General features: G+C 47.7%; 1 long non-coding RNA gene across 1 annotated transcript; it reads left to right on the forward strand.

The window, feature by feature from the left end:
* The first annotated feature begins 932 nt into the window (after positions 1-932).
* LOC111257813 lies at positions 933-2,190 on the forward strand. Its single transcript, XR_002678369.1, has 3 exons — positions 933-1,301; positions 1,392-1,624; positions 1,706-2,190. It is a non-coding gene; the product is annotated as an uncharacterized LOC111257813 (long non-coding RNA).
* Positions 2,191-7,357: the final 5,167 nt, after the last annotated feature.

Below are 7,357 nucleotides of genomic sequence, written 5' to 3' on the forward strand. Positions count from 1 at the left end.
AGTGGCCAGTAGAGGATGATGGTGATGACGAAGACTCTCCAGCCCCAGTTATAAAGAAACAGTAGACTGTGGTGTGGAAATGACTTGTTCGTCGTAACCTTGAGAAATTCCCTACTTCTCCACCGGTAATAACCTTTGTGGAAGGACCGAGTATTGAGGTACGAGTACTCGTAGGATCATCATGAGTAGTTGAGATAGCTTATTTTGACTTGTTATTTTGCAGATTGTTGATGATTCTGCTGAAGATGTCGAGATAGCCGCGGATGCGGTGTTTGATTCTGCGGATGTGACTACTCATAATGTAGTCACAAGTGTTGAAGATGCACTCGTTGATGCGGCTACTGAGGCTGTGACGATTACCGGAGGCACGACAATGGTGACGGCTCCAGAAGTAGCCATTCAGGCCATGGTTGAAGTTGCTGGAGTGACTGATTCGGTGGTGACCTCTGTTAGCAAGGCGGTGAAGACGCCAGAGGCAGTCTTTGACGCCACACTCCAAGAAGCTTCTTATGGTGGTGAGTACGCAAGTACTGGCAGTAGTCGCACAACCACCATTGCTGAGTTCGTTATTGCAGGTCTTGGCGCTAATACTGAAGATCTACCACCTCCGCCTGTAAATGTACCCACCCTAAGTACTCATTAGGTTCCTCGGGTGAGAAAACATGCCGCTGTCCCTCCTCAGTCCACCAAGTGATTACTCGGAGTGAGATTCTTGCTGTGATGAGTAGTTTCTTGTTCTCATGCCATGTCTTGTGGAGGACACTACAGATCAATATGGGGTAGGAGGTAGGTAGACAACAAGTGTCGAAGCTCCCTCGACCACCGATCCTGCTACTGTTCCTATCGTCGATTTGACAAGTGAAGACCAGGCACCGGCTGATGGTGCCAACACAATATCTCTGGCGGCCCCCTTGCTACGGGATGGAATCAGGTCACTTGAAGATGTGGCGCCGCCAGCTCCCTAGGTTGCCATCGTTGATCCGCCTCTTGAGGGCACGTCTACTGAAGCTCCCCCAACGGTGAGTACCGAAGGTACTGTAACTGCGAATGTGGCGAGTACCCAGCCGTCTATGGACGACAGCAAGAAAGCATCTGGTCCAGACCACACGGCCATCAAAGAGTTACCTGATGCTGAGGCCTCATATATTCAGCAGTTAGTGCTTACACAAGTCTCGAGGACAAGCTTGGCGTTTGAGGATCAGGGGTCGAAGAAAATTGAAATCATTGAGAGCCCCCCGGAAGAGCTACCGGCTATCACCGACTTTATGGATTTGAGTCGCCGTTTAATTGATTATACTTAGGTGAGTACCTTTGCTGCATTTGAGTACTCTTTTTGTGTTGTACAGTGCTCCTGTTACCTTTGACGGGTACTTATTTGATTTGATGTGTAGAATTTGCATGAGAAATCCTGCAAGAACATCCAGATTATTCAAGAGCGGAATGAAGCTGCACATCGCATAGCATTGCTAGAGAAGGATATAACCAAAGAGTGTTGTCGTATGGCCGAGTACCTCAAAAAGTATGAGCATGTTGTTGAGTCGTTCCAAATAGAAACAGCAGAATTTTGAGGTTGAGAAGGACCGTGTCTTGGCATGTAACAAGTCGTTGCATCGCCAACTTGGGGGTGAGTAGTCACACTTATGCTCTGACATTTGTCTGGTTGCACTTGGTGTCTATCTTGACAATTTGTTATTATCTTTTGCAGAGATGAAAGGTCAAGAAATCAAGTTCCAGAGCCAAGTGATCGACTGGAAGAATGCACATTGCCACCTTTTAGAAGAGCATTAAGAACTCAAAGCTCGCCTGGAGAAGGTTGAAAAAGACCTCGAAAAGTAGACCAAGATGCGGCGTGACTTTGCAGTCGGGCTAGCTGAAGCCATGACAACTATCAGAAGCCAGAAGGAGCATGTGAAGGAGCAGTAGGAGCATCTGAAAGAGCAGCGGCGTCTCCAGGAGTTGACGGATGCAGCTCGAGTGTGGAGCCTCCCGAGGAGGGGGATGACACCCGTCCCTTGGTTACCAGGATGAAGGATGCGGCTAGTAATTTCAATAATCTGCTCCACAGCATGGCGAAGACTGTGTCCAAGCAATTACTGGCTACAGTTAAGTCATTTTACCCTAAGGTGGACCTATCCATAGTCATTGAGGGCATGGCTGCAGATTGCACTGACGAGGCATACCAGCAGCATTTGAAAGACATGGATCCCGTGGCTGAGGAGGTAGCCAAATTTGTAAGCTTAGAGTAGTTATTTGGCTTCCTCTATTCTGCAGCCAACTTTTGAACTTGTAACTCTGAACGAGTCTGTGCCAAATGAAATGTGAAATCCTTTGTTCAGTCTGATTTTGAATACCCTTGTGTTGTTGTTTGATCAGTTTTGCCTTCACATGGCATGTCTGATGACTAGTCTTAGCCCTTGTTTAGTTGCCCAACTTTGGAGTGTCAAAATTACTGAAGCAACGCTGTAGCGTTTCGTTTGTATTTGTGAATTATTGTCCAAATATTGACTAATTAGGCTCAAAAGATTCGTCTCGTAAAGTACAACAAAACTATGCAATTAGTTTTTAATTTCATCTACATTTAATACTCCATGCATGTACTGCAAGTTTGATGTGATGGGGAATCTTCTTTTTGCATAGTGACAAAGTTGGAATTTAGGAGTGAACTAAACAAGGCCTTAGACCGCACCAGTAGTCATTGTTATTGCAAGTACTCGGTGTAGCGGCCCTCAATTATTGCAAACTCGTGGGGTAGCACGCACATGAGTACTGTTGCCTTATCGTCTGAGCCAACTTTATTGCTTTCTGTACCCGAAAGGACACATGAGTGTACTGTGCACGACTTGTCGTTTACAATCAGAGTGAATCACATGCGAATCTTGATTTTACCCTGTCAGCCTTTGTCCTTGCAGCGGATGATAGGGTAGGGATTGTGCTGTGCAATCACGAGTACACTGCCACTGTTCTTGGCTGGTAGTATGATCCTCGGGCTATAAATAGAGCCCCCGGTTGCCTCCGCAAGGGCATGGCTCCGATTATAGCGATGATTGAGTTTAGGTTGCTTCTCTTTGCCAGTAGTGACTTCGCAAAGAGTGCTTCGGTGTTAGAAGATTCCTCATAATGTGGTGCCACATTCTCTCCACAGGTCTTCATGCTAGAAAAGATGGTTGCGATGCTAGAAGAATCCTTGTAGGAGGGTTCCCCGTGCACTACGTCTTTTCCCCTGCTCTCTGGTTGTGTTATCTTAGAAGCTGGCAGGGGTTGGAAGATTGGTGGCGCGGTCTTTATATAGCTACCTGATTGAGGATGGAGGCATGATTCTGACTGCTCCCTTCCTTCGCAAAGTCTTTGGGCAAGACTCAAGTACATGATACGTACTTGAAGTCCAATTCTGTGTACTTGTGGGAGGGAGATGATAGGGATAGATCTCCAGTACCCACAAGGAAGGAAGAAGTTGGACTCCTACTAGGATTCCCCTATAATCCAACTAGGACTCATACCGAGTACTCCTACTAGGACTCCTCCTTGTAATTCGACTAGTTCTTTTGCCTCCTAGAGTATATAAAGGAGGGCAGAGGTACCTAGATCAACAGCTCACCTAAGCTCACAGACAAGTGCAATGAACAACAAAGAAGTTCAATACAACCAACACACAGGACATAGGGTATTACGCGATCTAGCAGCCCGAACCTGTCTAAATCGTGTCCCTTGCGTCACCATCGACTCCTTGATTCTCGACGACACCCACCGCATAAAAAACCACCTAGGGTACCCCCTAGGCGGGTTGCCGGTCTAAAACACTGACAGGAGAGGGTGTTGATGCTAGATGAGAGGACGGGGGTACCTTGTGCCCTAGTCTCCGTCTAGGTCATCGCCGAGGGGAGGAGTAGGGCACAGCTGCCTAGAGCGTAGCCTTCTTGCGTGCTCTTCCCACTCTTCAAGTCTTCTTGCTCCTGATCTACGAGTAGTCACCAGGCTCAAGTGTACCCTTGTGATATAATAAAAGCCTATGACTTCTGTTGTAACAGTCGCTAGGCTGTTGCTTGTAGTTGTTGTTGAGCACTTTCTTTGTACCCTTAACGCTCCGACTTCTTATGGCGGAGTTGTAATCCTGCAATGTTTCTCTAATACAAAAATTGCATGTATGAAATAAAGATGAGTATCTTTGAGTACTCTTAACGTATCTGCAGCAATAAACTGCTGCCTTCCGAGGCTTTCAGACTAGTATGTTGACTTGTGGCTGCAAGTTGGAGAAAAGGCTATGATGCCTGCAAAACTGATTAGTTCGCATGAGACTTGTTGCTACAACTCGAAAGTAGAGCTCTAAAGCTCATGGAGCTAAATATCTCGATTTGCAGTTGGCTTCACCTTTGTGAGTCGCTAGTTGAGTTTTAATAAACTCGAGTAGACTTGTTATTACAAGTTGAAAGTGGAGCTCTAAGGCTCACGGAGCTGAATAGTTCAAGTTGCAGCTGACTTCACCTTTGTGAGTCGCTAGTCGAGTTGTAATAACTCGAGTAAACTTGTCACTAGAAGTCGAAAGTGGAGCTCTGAGGCTCACGGAGCTGAATAGCTCAAGTTGCAGCTGACTTCACCTTTGTGAGTCACTTGATGAGGCACAGACGAGTAGTCAATGGTTGCTGAAAAAGAAATTTTATTGAATAAAGGAGTTGAGGCCACTGGCCTATGTACAATCTGTAGTAGTCCGTTGACTAAGGATAATAGCGATAGAGATGCTCGATGTTCCACGAGTTCTCGACATCTTCACCAGAGATGCATTGTAGTCTGTAGGATCCTGGTCCTGTGACTTTGGAAACTATGTAGGGCCCTTCCCATTGTGAATTTAGCTTATGCAGCTCCTAGTATCTTGTATACGCTTGAGGACCATATCTCCGATGTTGAAAGAATGCTCTTTGACATTGCGATCATGGTATCGGTGTAATCCTTCAAGGTGCCGGGCGGACTGGATGAGTGCTGCGCAATGCGATTCTTCAAGGCTGTCTAGGTCTAGACACCTTGTTTCCTCTGCTGCTCCTTCATCGTATTGTTCAATAGCAGGGGATTTCCACATGACATCTGCAAGGAGTATGGCTTCCAATCCATAGACCAGAAAGTAAGGTGAGTGTCCAGCAGGCTTGCACAGATGAGTTTGTAGCCCCCAGAGAACGTTTGGTAGCTCCTTAAGCCATTTGCTTCCTTTGGAGTTGCCAATGTCATGTAGTCTTTTCTTGAGAGTCTCGAGTAACATGCCATTGGTGCGCTCTACTTGGCCGTTGGCTCTTGGTTGAGCAACGGACACGTAGCGGATGTCAATCCCACTATTCTCGCATATCCCTAGAACTCATGACTGTTAAAATTTGAGCCCAAATCTGTGATGATCCTGTTTGGGAATCCATAGCGGTGAACGATTTCGTCAAGGAAGTCGAGTACTCTATCTACTTTGGGGCAGGTGACATGTTTTACTTCGATCCATTTGGTGAACTTGTCTATGGTGACTAGTACTAGGTTGAATCCTCCTGGCACTGTTGGGAGCGGACCAATCATGTCAAGCCCCCAGCAAGTGAAAGGCCATGTTGGAGGTATGGTAATGAGCTTGTAGGTGGGGACATTTTGTTGTTTCGTGAAAAACTTGCAACCCTAACATTTGCAGACTAGTTCTTCTGCATCTACCAGTGCGGTTGGCCGGTAGAATCCTACTTTGAATGCCTTGCCTACTATTGTTCTTGGAGATGCGTGGTTACCGCAGATCCCTTTGTGTATTTCTTCGAGGATATCCTTATCATCCTCACGCGTAACGCATTTCATGAGTACTCCGGAGGATGTACCTCTTCTGTAGAGTTTATTTCGACTAGCACGTAGTTCTTACCTCGTTGTGAGACTTGTTTTGACTGTGACTTGTCGGAGGGTAGCTTGTATTCTTTGATGTAGTCGATAAAAGGAGTTCTCCAGTCCATCTCGATCATCATGATCTCTCAGTCTGGTCCTATTAGACCATGATTAGCGGTTGCTGGAGTTGACTGCTCTGCTATTGAAGGCTTACGGATTTCTTGGATGAAGATTCCTACTGGAACTTGAGCTTGAGTTGAACCCATTTTAGATAGAACATCCGCGGCTACATTGTTGTCACGTACCACATGGTGAAACTCTAGACCAGAGAATTTGTTTTCCAATTTGCGGACTGTCGGGACTACTCCCCGGACCCACGAGTAGGCCTTGGACGGCCCACTATGGGACGTACTCGGACGTGATCAGAACAAGGATGGGCATATCCTACTCGGACTAGTCTTGTATGTTTATGGAAAACTACTCGGGACGATACCGAGTAGAACTCTGTAATAGTACCCGACTAGGACTCAGACTTGTAACCCTGCCCTCCCGGGTATATAAGGCCGGGCAGGGATCCCCCTCAAAACAGATCCCTCAGGACCAGAACATACATCAATACAAACCAACACACAGGACGTAGGGTATTACGCGATCTAGCGGCCCGAACCTGTCTAAATCGTGTTCCTTGCATCACCATTGATTCCTTGATTCTCGACGACCCTTACCGCATAAAAGACCACCTAGGGTACCCCCTAGGCGGGTTGCCGGTCTAAAACACTGACAGCTGGCGCGCCAGGTAGGGGAACTCGTCGAGTTTCTCAGCGCGAACTCAATGGCAAAGATCATCATCAGGCCCGTTTTCTTCATCGAAGCCGGCGCAACCTTCGTTTTCGGATCCTGGCTCTTCATCGCCGAAGGCCCGGGATCGTTCCAGCGCCAGATCGTCGACTCTCAGGAGAAGAAACCAGAAGAAGTTACCAGAAAAAATCAAGATTTCAAAATAAACAAGCTCAAGTTCGACTACGCGTCGGATTCGACTTCGCCTCGGACTACTCCAATGTCTCGCTCAAGGGTTGGGCTCCGCTGACCCCAGGACTCAGGGTCGGGCGAAGCGGAGCCTCACTCGGGGTCGGGCAAGGCGGAGCTACCCTCCCACAGGGTCAGGCTCTCCCGACCCTAGAACTCGGGGTCGGGCGAGGCGGAGTCCTACTCAGGGTCGGGCGAGGCGGAGCTGCTCCCTCATAGGGTCGGGCTCAGCCGACCCCTCGACTCGGGGTTGGACTCGTTTCGGATTCGGCGGCCCCAGTCAGCATCCAAATGAGCTTCGACTTCAAAGCGGTTCCCGCACAGAATTCGCAACGCGAGAAAAATCTATCAAGATTTTCTTGCTCGAACCTGCGTCGAATTCGGGCATGATGAGGACGTTGACTCCGACTCGCCCTACTCTCCAGAAATACCATTATCCGGTCCAGCCCAAGGGTTGGTAATAACTTCGACGCCACAAGGCAGATTCGTCCATTGGCTAGGATTGCGA

Source organism: Setaria italica, chromosome VII (assembly GCF_000263155.2).
Source record: "Setaria italica strain Yugu1 chromosome VII, Setaria_italica_v2.0, whole genome shotgun sequence".
Classification (NCBI taxonomy): Eukaryota; Viridiplantae; Streptophyta; class Magnoliopsida; order Poales; family Poaceae; genus Setaria; species Setaria italica.